A 20626-nucleotide genomic window follows, 5' to 3' on the forward strand; every position below is an offset into this window, starting at 1 on the left:
GACCTTTCTTTAGGATTGAGGTCAGGGTCACACACCTTGACTTTGTTAAGCTATTTTGCCACAACTTTGGAAGCATGCTTTGGGTCATTGTGCATTTGGAAGACCCATTTTCGACCAAGCTTGAACTTCCTGGCTGATGTCTTGAGATGTTGCTTCAATATATCCTTATAATTTTCCTCCATCATGATGCCATCTATTTTGTGAAGTGCACCAGTCTCTCCTGCAGCAAAGCACACCCACAAAATGATGCTGCCACCCCCGTGCTTCACTGTTGGGATGGTGTTCTTCGGCTTGCAAGCCTCCCCCTTTTTCCTCCAAACATAACGATGGTCATTATGGCCAAACAGTTCTATTTTTGTTTCATCAGACCAGAGGACATTTCTCCAAAAAGTACGATCTTCGTCCACATCTGCAGTTGCAAACTGTAGTCTGTCTTTTTTATGGCGGTTTTGGAGCAGTGGCTTATTTCCTGCTGAGCGGCTTTTCAGGTTACATTGATATTTACTGTGAATATACTGTAGATAGTTTTGTACCTGTTTCCTCCAGCATCTTCAAAAGGTCCTTTGCTGTTGTTCTGGGATTGATTTAAACCAGACTTGTGGAGGTCTACAATTTTTGTTCTGAGGTCTTGGCTGATTTCTTTTGATTTCCCCATGATGTCAACCAAAGAGGCACGGAGTTTGAAGGTAGGCCTTGAAATACATCAGCAAGTACACATCCAATGGACTCAAATTATGTCAATTAGCCTGTCAGAAGCTTCTAAAGCCATGACATAATTTTCGGGAATTTCCAAGCTGTTTAAAGGCACTGTCAACTTAGTATATGTAAACTTCTGACCCACTGGAATTGTGATACAGGGAATTATAAGTGAAATAATCTGTTCTGTAAACAATTGCTGGAAAAATGTCTTGTGTCACGCACAAAGTAGATTTCCTAACCGACTTGCCAAAACTATAGTTTGTTAATTAACAATACATTTGTGGAGTGGTTAAAAATGAGTTTTAACCTCTTGAAACTAGCAATCCCCGATCCGGGATCGTAATCATAGCCTCAAATGAATTAGCATAACGCAGTGGACATAAATACCCCTAGAAACTTTTCCTATTCATGAAAATCGCAAATTAAATGAATGAAAGATATTCAAACACAAGCTTAGCCTTTTGTTAACAACACTGTCATTTCAGATTTTCAAAATATGTGTTACAGCCAACACTAGACAAGCATTTGTGTAAGTTTATCATGGCATAATGCTATGCTAGGCTCTGCTACCAGCAGGCAACATTTTCACGAAAATAAGAAAAGCAACCAAATTCAATTATTTACCTTTGAAGAACTTGGATGCTTTCACTCAGGAGACTTCCAGTTAGATAGCAAATGTCCCTTTTTTTCCAAAAATATTATTTTTGTAGGCGAAATAGCTCCCGTTTGTTCATCATGCTTGGCTGAGAAATCGACCGGAAAATGCTACCACTACAACCCCAAACTTTTTTCAAAATTAGCTCCATAATATCGACAGAAACACGGCAAACGTTGTGTAGGATCCATCCTCAAGGTGTTTTTAACATATATATTCGATAATATATCCGTCAAGGCAATTTGTTTCTCATAAGAAGCGATTGGAAAACTGGCTACCTCAGTATTTTACGCAAGATTTTCTGCGGGAGACACCATGTGACCACTTGCTATATATGGTCCATTACGGCTATTCTTCAATGGAAATGCGTAGAAAGACGTCACAATGCTGTAGACACCATGGGGAATACGTGGAAAACGTAAGCTCATTCGTAGCTCATTCACAGCCATATAAGGAATCATTGGCATGAGGCGGTTTCAAAAAATGCGGCACTTCCTGGTTGGATTTTTATCTGGGTTTCGCCTGTAACATCAGTTATGTTGCACTCACAGACAATATCTTTGCAGTTTTGGAAACGTCAGAGTGTTTTCTTTCCAAAACTGTCAATTATATGCATAGTCGAGCATCTTTTCGTGACAAAATATCTTTTTTAAAACGGGAACGTTTTTCATCCAAAAATGTTAATAGCGCCCCCTAATGCTTAACTCCAACCTAAGTGTTTGTAAACTTCCGACTTCAACTGTATGTACGCTGAGGAACTTAAAACTTACCACCTTCTCCACTGCTGTCTCATTGATGTGGATAGGGGTGTTCTCCCTCTGTTGTTTCCTGAAGTCCACGATCATCTCCTTTGTTTTGTTGACTTTGAGTGAGAGGTTATTTTCCTGACAACACAATCCAGAGCCCTCACCTCCTCCCTGTAGGCTGTCTCGTCGTTGATGGTAATCAAGCCTACTACTGTTGTGTAGTCTTCAAACTTGATGATTGAGTTGGAGGCTTGCATGGCCACACAGTCATAGGTGAACAGGGAGTACAGGAGGTGACTGAGCACGCACCCTTGTGGGGTCCCAGCGTTGAGGATCAGCGAAGTGGAGATGTTGTTTCCTACCTTCACCACCCGGGGCGGCCCGTCAGGAAGTCCAGAACCCAATTGCACAGGGTGGGTTTCAGACACAGGTTCTCGAGCTAATGATGAGTTTGTAGGGTACTATGGTCTTGAATGCTGAGCTATAGTCAATGAACAGCATTCTTAAATAAGTATTCCTCTTGTCCAGATGGGATAGGGCAGTGTGCAGTGTGATGGCGATTGCATCGTCTGTGGACCTATTGGGGCATAAGCAAATTGAAGTGGGTCTAGGGTGACAGGTAAGGTGGAGGTGATATGATCCTTGACTAGTCTCTCAAAGCACTTCATGATGACGGAAGTGAGTGCTACGGGGCAGTAGTCATTTAGTTCAGTTACCTTTGCATTTTTGGTTACAGGAACAATGGTGGCCATCTTGAAGCACATTCATACTGATATTAAAAGACAGTTATGTATTCACCCAAAATACGTGTTTAGACAAATCATTAGTTAGCTAGCTACTTATCACATGACTTGCGCAAAAATATAATAGCTAATGTTAGCGCTAACCAGTCAGTGGCTCTGACAGATTGAAACTGGTATCAGCAAAATGTGTTTCACTCTATTCAATAAAACAAGAGATTGTTAATTAGGCATCATTTAGCTACACTGAACAAAAATATAACAGCAACATGCAAGTTACAGTTCATATAAGGAAATCAGTCAATTAAAATCAATAAATTAAGCCCTAATCTATGGATTTCACATGACTGGGAATACAGATATGCATCTGTTGGTCACAGATATCTTTAAAAGAAAGTAGGGGCGTGGATCAGAAAACCAGTCAGTATCTAGTGGACCACCATTTATTTACCTGATGCATCTCGACACATCTCCTTCGCATAGAGTTGATCAGGTTGTTGAGTGTGGCCTGTGGAGTGTTGTCCCACTCCTCTTCAATGGCTGTGCGAAGTTGCTGGATATTGGTGGGAACTGGAACTGTTGTACACGTCGATACAGAGCATCCCAAAAATGCTCAATGGGTGACATGTCTGGTCAGTATGCAGGCCATGGAAGAACTGGTACATTTTCAGCTTCCAGGAATTGTGTACAGATCCTTATCATGGGCCATGAATTATCATGCTGAAAGATGAGGTGATGGCGGCGGATTGAATGGCACGATAAAGGGCCTCAGGATCACTTCATGGTATCTCTGTGCTTTCAAATTGTCATCATAAAAAATTTAATTGTGTTCGTTTTCCATAGCTTATGCCTGCCCATATCCATACCCCAACACTACCATGGGGACTATGATCACAACGTTGAAATCAGGAAACCACTCGCCCATATGACGCCATACACGCAGTCTGCTATCTGCCCGGTACAGTTGAAACTGAGATTCATCCGTGAAGAGCACACTTCTCCAGCATGCCAATGGCCATCGGAGGTGAGCATTGTTACGACGCCGAACTGCAGTCAGCACAAGACCCTGATGAGGACGACGAGCACGCAGATGAGTTTCCCTGAGACTGTTTCTGACTAGTTTGTGCAGAAATTATTTGGTTGTGCAAAGTCACAGTTTCATCAGCTGTCCATGTGGCTGGTCTCAGAAGATCCCACAGGTGAAGAAGCCGGAAGTGGATGTGGGCTGGCGTGGTTACACGTGGTTTGCAGTTGTGAGGCCGGTTGGACGTACTGCCAAATTCTCAAAAATTATTTTGGAGGCGGCTTAGGGTAGAGAAATACATATTAAATTCTCTGGCAACAGCTCGGGTGGGATATTCCTGCAGTCAGCATGCTCCCTCAAAACTTGTGTTGTGTGAAAAAACTGCACATTTCAGATTTTATTGTATCCAGCAAAAGGTGCACCTGTGTAATGATCATGCTGTTTAATCAACTTCTTGATATGCCACACCTTTCAGGTGGATGGATTATCTTGGCAAATGATAAATGCTCACTACCAGGGATATAAACACATTTATGAGAACATTTTTACAGAAATAAGCTTTTTGTGTGTTTGAAAAATTAGTGGGGTCTTTTGTTTCAACTCATGAAACATGAGAACAACACTTTAAATGTTGCATTTATATTTTTGTTCAGTGTAATAAAATGTTAAGTTTATTAGGATGTTTTAAATGAGTTAGACACTCACCGGACAACTTTGATAGGTAGCTAGCTGAATAGCTTGTTTTCTATTTTCCAACAGATGTTTCTAATCCCCCTGTTTGGTCATCAACGGTTACTGGTCTTGGAACTCATGTGTTCACCAGAAACGGCTACTGGTAAACTGTTTGCCATTATTGGCAATAAATGTTGTTGCCAGAGGTTTTCCACAGATACAAATTGAACCTTGAAAGTATTATCTTCCAGAAAGGAAGACCCTGATCTGTTTCACCTGTCCTCGATATTGTCTCCACCCCCTCCAGGTGTCGCTTGTTTTCCCCAGGATATTTATCCCTGTGTTTCCTGTCTCTCTGGGCCAGTTTGTCTCGTATGTTTCCAAGTCAACCAGTGGTTTTCCTGTTCTCCTGCCGGTTTTGACCCGTGCCTGTTTCTGGACTTTGTACCCGCCTGCCTGTCCATTCTGCCTGCCTTGACCACGAGCCTATCTTCCACTCTGTATCCCATGGAGTCTGATCTGGTTTTGACCTTTTTGCCTGTCCACGACCATTCTCTTGCCTACCCCTTTTTGATTAATAAACATTGTAAACTCCAACCATCTGCCTCCTATGTCTGCATCCGTGTCTCACCTTGTGCCTTGATACTCAACCAAGTCAATTCCAGCCAGTCTGCACAGCACGATATCAACCCTGAGCAAATCGGACTGCTTTTTCTCTACCACATCTCCGGATTCCTACCACAAGTTCTGAACCTTTACACTGGATCATCGCAGCTAGCTGCTATCTGAGTGGATAACCTTGTGCTAGGCCCATCTCCCCCGGCTAGCCAAAGAGGTCCACCAGACAATTCTTGGGCTACAATACCTCTTTTGCCAATTGGCCTGGACCCTTTACTGCCAACACGGAGCCCCGCCGATCCATCATGACTGGTCTGCCGACGTAACCGTCCAAGGTGGTCTCAACAGGCTCTTCTGTTGCGACGTCACCGGAGGCCAATCTGCTAGCCCCAGCCCGCTAGCTTTTTGAATCGCCTTGTCTCCAGCTCACCTAGCGTAACAGCGGCTATGGAATTTGGCTCCCTGACTCATCTAGTGCTATTCATTGGACCCTATGATCACTCGGCTAAACATGCCTCTCCCTAATGTCAATATGCCTTGTCTATTGCTGTTTTGGTTAGTGATTGTCTTATTTCACTGTAGAGCCCCTAGCCCTGCCCTCACTAACTTTAAGTACCAGCTGTCAGAGCAGCTCACATAGCCCATCTGTAAAAAGCCAATCCAACTACCTCATCCCCATGCTGTTATCTATTTATTTTGCTCCGTTGCAGCCAAGTATCTTTACTTGCACACTCATCTTCTGCACATCTATCACTCCAGTGTTTAATTGCTATATTGTAATTATTTTGCCACTATGGCCTATTTATTGACTTACCTCCCTTATCCTACCTATTTTGCATACAAACGACCACCCCTCATCACTGTCAAACGCTCCTTAAAACACTTCAGCGAGCAGGCCTTTCTAATCGACCTGGGCCGGGTATCCTGGAAGGATATTGACCTCATCCAGTCAGTAGAGAATGCCTGGTTGCTCTTTAAAAGTGCTTTCCTCGCCATCTTAAATAAGCATGTCCCATTCAAAAAATGTAGAACTAAGAACAGATCTAGCCCTTGGTTCACCCCAGACTTGACTGCCCTTGACCAGCACAAAAACATCCTGTGGCATTCTGCATTAGCATCGAATAGCCCTCTAAAACGTTATTGGACACTGTAAAGTCCATGGAAAATAAGAGCATGTCCTACCAGCTGCCCAGTGCACTGAGGCTAGGAAACATGGTCACCACCACTAAGTATACGATAATTGATCATTTCAAAAAGCATTTTTCTATAATTGGCTATGCTTTACACCTGGCTACCACAACCACAGCCAACAGCTCAGCACCCCCTGCAGCAACTTGCCCAAGTCCCCCCTGTTCTGAAAGAGCTGCAAAATCTGGACCCCTACAAATCAGCTGGGCTAAACAATCTGGAACCTCTCTTTCTAAAATGATTCACCGAAATTGGTGCAACCCCTATTACTAGCCAGGTCAACCTCTCTTTCGTATCGTCTGAGATCCCCAAAGATTGGAAAGCTGCCGCGATCATCCCCCTGTTCAAAAGGGGAGACACTATAGACCCAAACTGTTATAGACCTATATCCATCCTGCCCTGCCTTTCTAAAATCTTATCTTCGAAAGCCAAGTTAATAAACGGATCACCAACCATTTCGAAATCCACCGTACCTTCTCCACTATGCAATCTGGTTTCAGAGCTGGTCATGGGTGCACCTCAGCCACGCTCAAGGTCCTTAAAACTTCTTATGGCTGCAATCCCGTTAACGGGATGATTTGACAACAGCCAGTGAAAGTGCAGGGCGCCAAATTCAAAACATCAAAAATCTCATAATTAAAAGTCCTCAAACATACATGTATTTTATACCGTTTTAAAGGTAGTCTTCTTGTTAATCCCACCACAGTGTCCGATGTCAAATAGGCTTTACGGCGAAAGCAGCACAAAGGATTATGCTAGGTGACCACCAAACCACAATAAAAACAGCCATTTTCTCAGCCAAAGAGGAGTCACAAAAAGCACAAATAGAGATAAAATGTATCACTAACCATTGATGATCTTCATCATATGACAGTCATAGGACTTCATGTTACACAATACATGTATGTTTTGTTTGATAAAGTTGATATTTATCAAAATATGAGTTTACATTGGAGTGTTACATTCACTAGTTCCAAAAACATCCAGTGATTTTCCATAGCCACATCATTCAACAGAAATACTCATCATAAATGTAGATGATAATACAAGTTATACACATGGAATTATAGATATACCTCTCCGTAATGCAACCGCTGTGTCTGATTTTAAAAAAACTTTACAGAATAAGCAAACCATGCAATAATCTGAGACGGCGCTCAGAAGAAATAGTTACAATAGCCTCCATGTTGGCGTCAACATAAACAAGAAATTACATGATAAATATTCCCTTACCTTTGATGATCTTCATCAGAAAGCACTCCAGGAATCCCAGGTCCACAATAACTGTTTGTTTTGTTCGATAATGTCCGTTATTTATGTCCAAATACCTCCGTTTGTTAGCGCGTTTGGTATACATGACCAAACGCTCATTCTGGTCAGCGTTACGTTGGACAAAAACTTTAAAAGTTATATTACAGTTTGAAGAAACATTTCAAACTAAGTACAGAATCATTCATTAGGATGTTTTTAACATATAGCTGCAATAAAGTTCCAACCGGAGTATTCCTTTGTGTCTTGATGAGCAATGGAACGCAAGTGGAAATGCGCATGATCGGAAAATGGCTGACTGCCAGTCACCTGATAGATTCTGCTCTCATTCAGTCCCACAACACAGTAAACGTCTCATTCAAATTTATATAGATGGTTGACATCTAGTGGAATTTCATTGGGAACTGTGGTGAATACATACTGTACCAAGCTCAGATTTCTCACTTACTGTTTTGATTTCTCCTCGGGATTTTGCCTGCCATATGAGTTCTGTTATACTCACAGACATCATTCAAACAGTTTTAGATACTTTAGAGTGTTTTCTATCCAATACTAATAATAAGCATATATTAGCAACTGAGACTGAGGAGCAGACTGTTTACTTTGGGCAACTTATTCATCCAAGCTACTCAATACTGCCCCCCAGCCATAAGAAGTTAACAATATCATAACCGCCATCGATAAAAGACCGTACTGTGCAGCCGTCTTCATCAACCTGGCCAAGGCTGTCGACTCTGTCAATCACTGCATTCTTATCGGCAGACTCAATATTCTTGGTTTCTCAAATGACTGCCTCGCCTGATTCACCAACTACTTCTCAGATAGAGTTCAGTGTGTCAAATCGGAGGGCCTGTTGTCCGGACCTCTGGCAGTCTTTATGTGGGTGCCACAGGGTTCAATTCTCGGGCCGACTATTTTCTCTGTATATATCAATGATGCCGCTCTTGCTGCTGGTGATGCTCTGATCCACCTCTACGCAGACGACACCATTCTGTATACATCTGGTCCTTCCAAACGAGCTTCAATGCCATACAACACTCATTCCGTGGCCTCCAACTGCTTTTAAATGTTAGTAAAACTAAATGCATGCTCTTTAACTGATTGCTGCCCACACCCGCCCGACTAGCATCACTACTCTGGACGGTTCTGACTTAGAATATGTGGACATCTACAAATACCTAGGTGTCTGGTTAGACTGTAAACTCTCCTTCCAGACTCACAGTAAGCATCTCCAATTGAAAATTAAATCTAGAATCAGCTTCACATTTCGCAACAAAGCCTCCACTCATGCAGCCAAACATACCCTCGTAAAACTGAATAGTCCTTGACTTCGGCAATGTCATTTAGAAAAATTCCCTCCAACACTCTACTCAGCAAACTGGATGTAGTCCATCACAGTGCCATCCGTTTTGTCACCAAAGCCCCATATACTACCCACCACTGTGACCTGTATGCTCTCGTTGGCTGGCCCTCACTATATATTCATCGCCAAGCCCACTGGCTCCAGGTCATCTACAAGTATTTCCTAGGTAAAGCCCCACCTTATCTCAGCTCACTGTCCACCTTAGCAACACCAACCCGTAGCACGTGCTCCAGCAGGTATATTTGACTGGTCATCCCCAAAACCAACACTTCCTTTGGCCACCTTTCCTTCCAGTTCTCTGCTGCCAATGACTGGAACGAATTGCAAAAATCACTGAATCTGGAGTCCTATATCTCCCTCTCTAACTTTAAGCATCAGCTGTCAGAGCAGCTTACCGATCACTGCACCTGTACACAGCCCATCTGTGAATAGCCCACCCAACTACCTCATCCGCATATTGTTTTTTTTCTCTACTTGCACATCATTATCTGCACATATATAACTCCAGTGTTAATGCTAAATTGTAATTATTTCACCTCTATGGCCTATTTATTGCCTTACCTCCCTACTCTTCTACATTTGCACACACTGTACATATATTTTTCTATTGTGTTATTGACTGTACATTTGTTAATGTGTAACTCTGTGTTGTTTTTGTCTCACTGCATTGCTTTATCTTGGCCAGGTCGCAGTTGTAAATGAGAACTTGTTCTCAATTGGCCTCCCTGGTCCCTGTTGCGATGAGCAATCCCGTATCCGGGAGCGTAATTATAGCCTCAAGCTCATTACCATAACGCAACGTTAACTATTCATGAAAATCACAAATGAAATGAAATAAATATATTGGCTCTCAAGCTTAGCCTTTTGTTAACAACACTGTCATCTCAGTGTTTCAACCATAGCAAAACAAGCATTTGTGTAAGAGTATTGATAGCTAGCATAGCATTAAGGCTAGCATTCAGCACGCAACATTTTCACAAAAACTAGAAAAGCATTCAAAAAAAATAATTTACCTTTGAAGAACTTCAGATGTTTTCAATGAGGAGACTCTCAGTTAGATAGCAAATGTTCAGTTTTTCCAAAAATATTATTTGTGTAGGAGAAATCGCTCCGTTTTGTTCATCACGTTTGGCTAAGAAAAAACCCCGAAAATTCAGTCATTATAACGCCGAACTTTTTTCCAAATTAACTCCATAATATCGACAGAAACATGGCAAACGTTGTTTAGAATCAATCCTCAAGGTGTTTTTCACATATCTATTCGATTATATATCATTCGTGGAAGTTTGGTTTCTCCTCTGAACGACATGGAAAAATGCATGCAGCTGGAGATTGCGCACCAATTTCGACGGAGGACACCAGGCACACCTGGTAAATGTAGTCTCTTATGGTCAATTTTCCAATGATATGCCTACAAATACGTCACAATGCAGCAAACACCTTGGGGAAACGACAGAAAGTGTTGGCTCATTCGTTGCGCAATCACAGCCATATAAGGAGACATTGGAACACAGCGCCTCCAAAATCTGGGGCATTTCCTATTTGAAATTTCATCTTGGTTTCGCCTGTAGCATCAGTTCTGTGGCACTCACAGATAATATCTTTGCAGATTTGGAAACGTCAGAGTGTTTTCTTTCCAAAGCTGTCAATTATATGCATAGTTGAGCATCTTTTCGTGACAAAATATCTTGTTTAAAACAGGAACGTTTTTCATCCAAAAATGAAATACTGCCCCCAGAGTTTCAAGAGGATAAAGGGGAAATAAATACATAGTGTTTGCCACTAGTGGCCATTAATATTATTGTTACCAATAAGACAAAGCAACATTTTGTGGCACACTATTTAGTTTGCAGCCAATTTGCCACAATCTAGCCAGAAGTTTGCAGCAATAAATTACTTTTTTTAAGGAAGGGATTATTCAGACCAATGACCAGTCATCTTTATTTGCATAATCCTCTGACTTTGAAGGTGTAGGTTCTAGAGTCTAAACGATCCTATTGACCAATCAGGGATGTGTATGAAAATATATTTACATACATATCAACAAGCCCACACAATCAGACTCAGCATTTCAATGGCAAAAGGAAGTTCAGGGAAATAAATGATTAAAACCCCCTAAAATCGATTGACACACCCGGTGACGTCATTTTGAATATTGAATAGGTCCCTGTGTGTTTATGCTGTAGCGGTTGCAGCTCAAGCCTCTCTTTCCATCGATATAAAGTTTGTGCTTATTCCCTTAAAGTGGACCTTGTGAAAGCAGCCTTTTTCTACACATGCGAGGATCCAGACAAGAAAAACATCTGTATTTACCTGAACCGTTTGAGCTAAAAACGAATATATAACCAATATATAACCAACATAAAAGGTTTGGTTGTTTGGCACTACGTCATCCACAAGCTTTACAGCAGTCATCTGAACTCTCTGTCACTAATGTCCTCATTTTGAAGAGGTCTTCTCACAAACCTGATTGTCCAGACCGAACCGTTGGAGCTACAAAGTAATTTGTCTAAATTGGAGACTCTCATCAATATCGAAAGGGAGACGCTCACAAACACGAAGGTGCCTGTTGTTCTGCGTTACAACTAACACAAGCTTCAGGGGAGTCATATGAATGTAACACAGTACAAACATTACATCTCTCAGATATAGGAGAGACACTTCAAAACATTGTTCCTAATGATTTATATTTTGACTGTCAGTTTTTCCATTTATGACTGTGTTATTCAATGTGTTTCTCTGGGCTATATCAGTAAAGGCCTAATTATATTTTTATTTACCTACAGGTGTCCTAAAATTGAAAATCAAATGGCTAAATGAGAATTTTTTTGACCATCTTAAAACAATTACGTATGTTAGCTTACTAGATATTGCGATCTAAGGGCTTTAACCTACATGGGTTAAAACTATATTTGGAACTATTTTTATGAAATTAACACACAGTGATTTATTAGACATTCCGAGTGGTTGTTTTGGGACCTCTACAGGACCCCAAAAAATAGAAGGTGGCATATATGTTACGGTGCGTGAATGAGGACCCAAAAGCGAATCAACTTAAACAGAGCTTCTTTAATTACCAAACATAGGTAGGCTCAGATGGACCGGCAGATTCCGACAGGACAGGACAAGGTTACAGCAAACATGACGGCAGTCTGGTTCAGGCATGAATGACACAAACAAACAAGAATCCGACAAGGACAGGAGCAGAAACAGAGAGAGATATAGGGACCTAATCAGAGGGAAAAAGGGAACAGGTGGGGAACGGGGTGAATGGGTAGTTAGAGGAGACAAGGGACAGCTGGGGGAAAGCGGGGGAGAAAAGGTAACCTAACACGACCAGCAGAGGGAGACAGGGTGAAGGGAAAGGACAGAGACAAGACAACATGACAGTACATGACAGTACCCCCCCACTCACCGAGCGCCTCCTGGCGCACTCGAGGAGGAAACCTGGCGGCAACGGAGGAAATCATCAATCAGCGCACGGTCCAGCACGTCCCGAGAGGGAACCCAACTCCTCTCCTCAGGACCGTACCCCTCCCAGTCAACTAGGTACTGATGACCACGGCCCCGAGGACGCATGTCCAAGATTTTACGGACCCTGTAGATAGGTGCGCCCTCGACAAGGATGGGGGGGGGGGGGGGGAAGACGAGCGGGGGCGCGAAGAACGGGCTTAACACAGGAGACATGGAAGACCGGGTGGACGCGACGAAGATATCGCGGAAGAAGAAGTCGCACTGCGACAGGATTAATGACCTGAGAGATACGGAATGGACCAATGAACCGCGGGGTCAACTTGCGAGAAGCCGTCTTAAGGGGAAGGTTCTGAGTGGAGAGCCAAACTCTCTGACCGCGACAATATCTAGGGCTCTTCGTTCTACGCTTATTAGCAGCTCTCACAGTCTGCGCCCTATAACGGCAAAGTGCAGACCTGACCCTCTTCCAGGTGCGCTCGCAACGTTGGACAAAAGCCTGAGCGGAGGGGACGCTGGACTCGGCGAACTGAGATGAGAACAACGGAGGCTGGTACCCGAGGCTACTCTGAAAAGGAGATAGCCCGGTCGCAGACGAAGGAAGCGAGTTGTGGGCGTATTCTGCCCAGGGGAGCTGTTCTGACCAAGACGCAGGGTTGCGAAAAGAAAGACTGCGTAAGATGCGACCAATAGTCTGATTGGCCCGTTCTGCTTGACCGTTAGACTGGGGGTGAAAGCCGGAAGAGAGACTGACGGAAGCCCCAATCAAACGGCAAAACTCCCTCCAAAATTGAGACGTGAATTGCGGACCTCTGTCCGAAACGACGTCTGACGGAAGGCCATGAATTCTGAAAACATTCTCGATGATGATTTGTGCCGTCTCTTTAGCAGAAGGAAGCTTAGCAAGGGGAATGAAATGAGCCGCCTTAGAGAACCTATCGACAACCGTAAGAATAACAGTCTTCCCCGCTGACGAAGGCAGTCCGGTGACAAAATCTAAGGCGATGTGAGACCACGGTCGAGAGGGAATAGGAAGCGGCCTGAGACGGCCGGCAGGAGGAGAGTTACCGGACTTAGTCTGCGCGCAGACCGAACAAGCAGCCACGAAACGACGCGTGTCATGCTCCCGGGTGGGCCACCAGAAACGCTGGCGAATGGAAGCAAGCGTACCCCGAACGCCAGGGTGGCCGGCTAACTAGGCAGAGTGAGCCCACTGAAGAACGGCCAGACGAGTAGGAACGGGAACGAAAAGAAGGTTCCTAGGACAAGCGCGCGGCGACGGAGTTTGAGTGAGTGCTTGCTTTACCTGCCTCTCAATTCCCCAGACAGTCAACCCGACAACACGCCCCTCAGGGAGAATCCCCTCGGGGTCAGTGGAGGCTACTGAAGAACTGAAGAGACGAGACAAAGCATCAGGCTTGGTGTTCTTAGAGCCCGGACGATAAGAAATCACGAACTCGAAACGAGCGAAAAACAGCGCCCAACGCGCCTGACGCGCATTAAGTCGTTTGGCAGAACGGATGTACTCAAGGTTCCTATGGTCAGTCCAAACGACAAAAGGAACGGTCGCCCCCTCCAACCACTGTCGCCATTCGCCTAGGGCTAACCGGATGGCGAGCAGTTCGCGGTTACCCACATCATAGTTACGTTCCGACGGCGACAGGCGATGAGAAAAATACGCGCATGGGTGGACCTTGTCGTCAGAGAGGGAGCGCTGAGAAAGGATGGCTCCCACTCCCACCTCTGACGCGTCAACCTCGACAACGAACTGTCTAGAGACGTCAGGTGTAACAAGGATAGGAGCGGATGTAAAACGATTCTTGAGGAGATCAAAAGCTCCCTGGGCGGAAACGGACCACTTAAAGCACGTCTTGACAGAAGTAAGGGCTGTGAGAGGAGCTGCCACCTGACCGAAATTACGGATGAAACGACGATAGAAGTTCGCGAAGCCGAGAAAGCGCTGCAGCTCGACGCGTGACTTAGGGACGGGCCAATCAATGACAGCTTGGACCTTAGCGGGATCCATCTTAATGCCTTCAGCGGAAATAACAGAACCGAGAAATGTGACGGAGGAGGCATGAAAAGTGCACTTCTCAGCCTTCACAAAAAGACAATTCTCTAAAAGGCGCTGGAGGACACGTCGAACGTGCTGAACATGAATCTGGAGTGACGGTGAAAAAATCAGGATATCGTCAAGGTAAACGAAAACAAAGATGTTCAGCATGTCTCTCAGGACATCATTGACTAATGCCTGAAAGACAGCTGGAGCGTTAGCGAGGCCGAAAGGAAGAACCCGGTATTCAAAGTGCCCTAACGGAGTGTTAAACGCCGTCTTCCACTCGTCCCCCTCCCTGATGCGCACGAGATGGTAAGCGTTACGAAGGTCCAACTTAGTGAAAAACCTGGCTCCCTGCAGGATCTCGAAGGCTGAAGACATAAGAGGAAGCGGATAACGATTCTTCACTGTTATGTCATTCAGCCCTCGATAATCTATGCAGGGGCGCAGAGACCCGTCCTTCTTCTTGACAAAAAAAAACCCCGCTCCGGCGGGAGAGGAGGAGGGGACTATGGTACCGGCGTCAAGAGCTACAGACAAATAATCCTCGAGAGCCTTACGTTCGGGAGCCGACAGAGAGTATAGTCTACCCCGGGGGGGGGTGGTTCCCGGAAGGAGATCAATACTACAATCATACGACCGGTGTGGAGGAAGAGAGGTGGCCCTGGACCGACTGAACACCGTGCGCAGATCGTGATATTCCTCCGGCACCCCTGTCAAATCACCAGGCTCCTCCTGTGAAGAAGAGACAGAGGAAACAGGAGGGATAGCAGACATTAAACATTTCACATGACAAGAGACGTTCCAGGAGAGGATAGAATTACTAGACCAATTAATGGAAGGATTATGACAAACTAGCCAGGGATGGCCCAAAACAACAGGTGTAAAAGGTGAACGAAAAATTAAAAAAGAAATGGTTTCACTATGATTACCAGAAACAGTGAGGGTTAAAGGTAGCGTCTCACGCTGAATCCTGGGGAGAGGACTACCATCCAGGGCGAACAAGGCCGTGGGCTCCTTTAACTGTCTGAGAGGAATGTCATGTTCCCGAGCCCAGGTCTCGTCCATAAAACAGCCCTCCGCCCCAGAGTCTATTAAGGCACTGCAGGAAGCTGACGAACCGGTCCAGCGTAGATGGACCGACAAGGTAGTGCAGGATCTTGAAGGAGAGACAGGAGTAGTAGCGCTCACCAGTAGCCCTCCGCTTACTGACGAGCTCTGGCCTTTTACTGGACATGAAGTGACAAAATGACCAGCGGCACCGCAATAGAGACAGAGGCGGTTGGTGATTCTCCGTTCCCTCTCCTTAGTCGAGATGCGGATACCTCCCAGCTGCATGGGCTCAGCACCCGAGCCGGCAGAGGAAGATGGTAGTGATGCGGAGAGGGAGGCGACGGAGAGCGCGAGCTCCTTTCCACGAGCTCGGTGACGAAGATCAACCCGTCGCTCAATGCGAATAGCGAGTTCAATCAAGGAATCCACGCTGGAAGGAACCTCCCGGGAGAGAATCTCATCCTTTACCTCTGCGCGGAAACCCTCCAGAAGACGAGCGAGCAAGGCCGGCTCGTTCCAGCCACTGGAGACAGCAAGAGTGCGAAACTCAATAGAGTAGTCTGTTATGGATCGATTGCCTTGACATAGGGAAGACAGGGCCCTGGAAGCCTCCTCCCCAAAAACAGATCGATCAAAAACCCGTATCATCTCCTCCTTAAAGTCTTGATACTGGTTAGTACACTCAGCCCTTGCCTCCCAGATTGCCGTGCCCCACTCACGAGCCCGTCCAATAAGGAGAGATATGACGTAGGCGACACGAGCAGTGCTCCTGGAGTAAGTGTTGGGCTGGAGAGAAAACACAATATCACACTGGGTGAGGAACGAGCGGCATTCAGTGGGCTCCCCAGAGTAACACGGCGGGTTATTGATTCTGGGCTCCGGAGATTCGAAAGCCCTGGAAGTGGCCGGTGGATCGAGGCGGAGATGGTGAACCTGTTCTGTGAGGTTGGAGACTTGGGTGGCCAGGGTCTCAACGGCATGTCGAGCAGCAGACAATTCCTGCTTGTGTCTGCCTAGCATCGCTCCCTGGATCTCGACGGCTGAGTGGAGAGGATCCGAAGTCGCTGGGTCCATTCTTGGTCGGATTCTTCTGTTACGGTGCGTGAATGAGGACCCAAAAGCGAATCAACTTAAACAGAGCTTCTTTAATTACCAAACATAGGTAGGCTCAGATGGACCGGCAGATTCCGACAGGACAGGACAAGGTTACAGCAAACATGACGGCAGTCTGGTTCAGGCATGAATGACACAAACAAACAAGAATCCGACAAGGACAGGAGCAGAAACAGAGAGAGATATAGGGACCTAATCAGAGGGAAAAAGGGAACAGGTGGGGAACGGGGTGAATGGGTAGTTAGAGGAGACAAGGGACAGCTGGGGGAAAGCGGGGGAGAAAAGGTAACCTAACACGACCAGCAGAGGGAGACAGGGTGAAGGGAAAGGACAGAGACAAGACAACATGACAGTACATGACAATATAATTTGAACGCTACAGGCCTTGTCTTTTTGTAAATTGTATGCATGGAAAGGGTACACCCTGATGGTCATTGTAAAGCAATGCATTTCCTTTTCCATCCACATTACTGTACCTTGTATGCATCCTCCACATGCACCGTTTAGCTACAGTAGCTGATCATTTACAATAGGAAAAATGAATCGGAAAATAAGTTAAAAGTTTTTTCACCTGTCTGTGTCTTCTTTAAAATTAAAATAAAGCCCTGGTTGCTAATGTCATTTTAATATGTCAGGCTTGAAAATCTGCTTATCCATTTTGGCACAGTGACTAGCTACCCAAACTAGACACAACTGGTTTCAAGTGGCCAAGAGACGTCATGTGATGTCCTACAACTATCTAGTGAGATGAACTGCGAATCAGACAGAGGATATATTTAGAACAATGGATAGGTGGAGACTTCAGCTTTCTCCTCATATATATATATATATATATATATATTAGTCCTGTAAGACGAAAAATGAAGTTATGGCACATTGTACAAGCCCTGCACTTTTACAATGTCTGTGTTCCAATGGAAATGTGTGCATGTCTAAACAGTAATTGGTAATTGGAACAGTAATTGGTGACATTTGTTATCTCAAACCTAGTCTTTTAAATATCTTCTTCCCCTACATATGCACAATTGGGAAGACCCCCACGTTGTACATTTCTGTTTTTTCTAGTCTACTGTATGTTGGGCTCTGTAGTAGTCATGTTGTTTCTGACACCTTTACCTGATTCCCACTTTTCTTACCTTTCTAACAGTACTAAGCATGTGTTCGTAGAACTTTTATTTTTGAAACCAAAATGTACTTTATGAGTGTAGTATACAATATTATGTGTTGTTTAGAAAATGTCACCAGAGGGGGTCAGAGTTTAACAAACAAAGAAATAAAAATAAATAGACTATGTGGGCTAACACCTCAGATATACTGTAGCGTCAACATTGTGAGTGAACCTGCAGTGAACGTTTTAATAATCTGTGATAGATTGAAACTCTGCCTTACTGCTTAAGAGTGACTTCGAAGCACTCAAAGTCACAGATCACATTAGATTTGCTTAGCGTCGAATGTTCCCCTCAACACTTCCCTAATTCTAATCCATCATCAATTTGGAGGCAATTATCTGTCTTGTGTTTTGAGAGCACATCTACCTCTGGCAGTTAGTTCACCACATCCCCTTCTTCCTCCTGACATGTAATTAATTACGTGTTGCCTGCCAGGACCCCATGAGTTGATGGATTGGTCAATACAGTATGGGGTGCAACCAATCCATCACACTACTAAACATCTTGAACACCAGCTTAATACTAAGGTTTTTTCTATACCTACCTTTTTCAAAATCCCCTCAATGGATTTTAGTGCTGATACTTTTTCCTCGTGGGACAAGAACTATTTTTGGATTTAGTGCCAAGAGAACACAGACAGGCAGACAGAGAGGCCAGGATTAAGAAAAAGATGAATGTTCATAATGGCTGGCTTCCATGCTTGTCTGTCACTCACAGGTCCTGACAATGGCCATGTAAACAGTCTTGGGAGGCGGGCCAACAAGGTTGGCACATTACGATTGGTTGCCGCCTGCCATTGTCACACAGTGATTGGTTACCACCTGTCATTGGCAAGGGAACATGTTTGATTTCCTGTTTGTTCCAATTATCCATCATAGTCAGTTGTTCAAATGTTTGCAGAATACCAAGTAGTGGGTCAACAATGAGAGTTGTTGATATTTTCACTGCTCGGAGCAAATCAGTTTGAGGAGAAAAATAGCCTAGTGATGGTAATAAACAGACTGTTTCTAGTTTGCAAGAATTTAAGGCAATGTTTCCTATAAGCAACTGAATCAGGGATGACTTGATAGCAGTATTATTGTTTATCACATTGCCTCATAGGAATATGATTTGGAACTAGCCTAGCTTTGTCTTGTTCCATTCCATTCAGGTCATCTGCGTCATGTTTGCAATGTATGTTTCAATTAGCATATTCTATTTACTGAACGTTTACTGTAATGTACAGAACGTTTGTTAAATTACTAAATTGTAAATTGATACCTAGTGGAAACCGTATTGCCTACAAGGTGCACAAGCACTAAGGTTTGACAAATCCCCATGGGCAACAGGTGTTGCTATTGGTGACTGAGACACTACAATGCTGTAATCAGATGGTGAGAATAAAGCATGTGCTGTTGTGGAGTGTGTTTTTTAAAAATCAACACTGTTTTGCCTGTTCTCATCCAGTGTTTTGAAGCAAATCTCTGATTGGTTTCAGGGTGCAATAAAATAGTAAAAATAAGATATGTGTAGTGAAATGTGTTGTTGTGCAGGATCAGCAGTATGGTGACCCTGGAGCAAATTAGGGTTAGGTGCCTTGCTCAAGGGCACATCGACAGATTGTTCACCTTGTCGGCTAAGGTTTTCAAACCTACAAACCTTCGGTTACGCTCTAACCACTAGGCTACCTGCCACCCTTTAAAATTCAAAATTATTAAGAAATACAACTGTATTTAAGATCCCAACGGTATGAATGTTGTATATGGAATTACATTATAAATCCATTAATCTGATATATTTCCAAACGTTTAATCAGCCTGATTTATAAATTAATTTCTTATTCATCTTTAGTTACGAGTAATGTTCTGTATAAAGAAGAGGAAGGGGAGCGCTACTAAGGTACACAATAGTACATTTTGGTAGACAGAAGGTGATCTTTGGTAAAAGGGGTGAATTGTTCATCAAAAAGAAACGAGGACCAAGGCACTCTTCACATAATTAATTTAAATGGCTTTATTTGTTATGGCATGTTCAATAGAAACAACGTTTTAAAAATCTGACGCGTTTCGGCTGCATGGCCTTCGTCAGGGAGTACAAAGAAATAATACAATGTCCTCTTTTGAACAGCTTTTCCAATTAGCCCTAATTTGAAGAGGGAGTGGTTACAATGTTGATTGGACACACCTAGTAAGCAATACTATACACATTAAAAAGCCAAATACTGTAGCTATGTTATCAAAAAAATACAACTCCAAGTTAGAAGTATCAGAACATTTAGATATGACTGGGAGAAGTGTCAAGAATAAGAAAGCAATATATTCCATAGTACACTAGAACACAGCAAACATGAACAACAACAGTCTAAACATAGTTGAGGGCAATTGAGCAAAATGTCCACTATATGACAGCAAATGGACCCATCACGACCCTACCGGAAGGGTGAGAAATCCATATCTTCATTTAAACCAGGGTACTTAGTGACCTTTAGTTTGTAAATCCCAAAACTTTCCCTTTGGTTTAACTGTTTAAGACGGTCTCCTTTTCTAATAGAGGCCGGAACATGATCAATACCCATAGCTTGTAGGGAGGCAGGGTTGCCATGGTGTAAGGACTTGTAATGCCTTGCCATAGTGTTGTCTTCATTGCCTACCCGTATGGTGTACTTGTGTTCCGCTAAGCTGTCTTGAAGGTGTCTCTTTGTCCGTCCAATGTAGAACACCTTGCACTGTGGACATTCCAATCTATAGAGGACATGAGTGGTTTTGCAGTTAATGAAATGCTTGACGTAATACTCAATTTTGGAAGCTGTGT

Source organism: Oncorhynchus mykiss, chromosome 1, assembly GCF_013265735.2.
Source record: "Oncorhynchus mykiss isolate Arlee chromosome 1, USDA_OmykA_1.1, whole genome shotgun sequence".
Classification (NCBI taxonomy): Eukaryota; Metazoa; Chordata; class Actinopteri; order Salmoniformes; family Salmonidae; genus Oncorhynchus; species Oncorhynchus mykiss.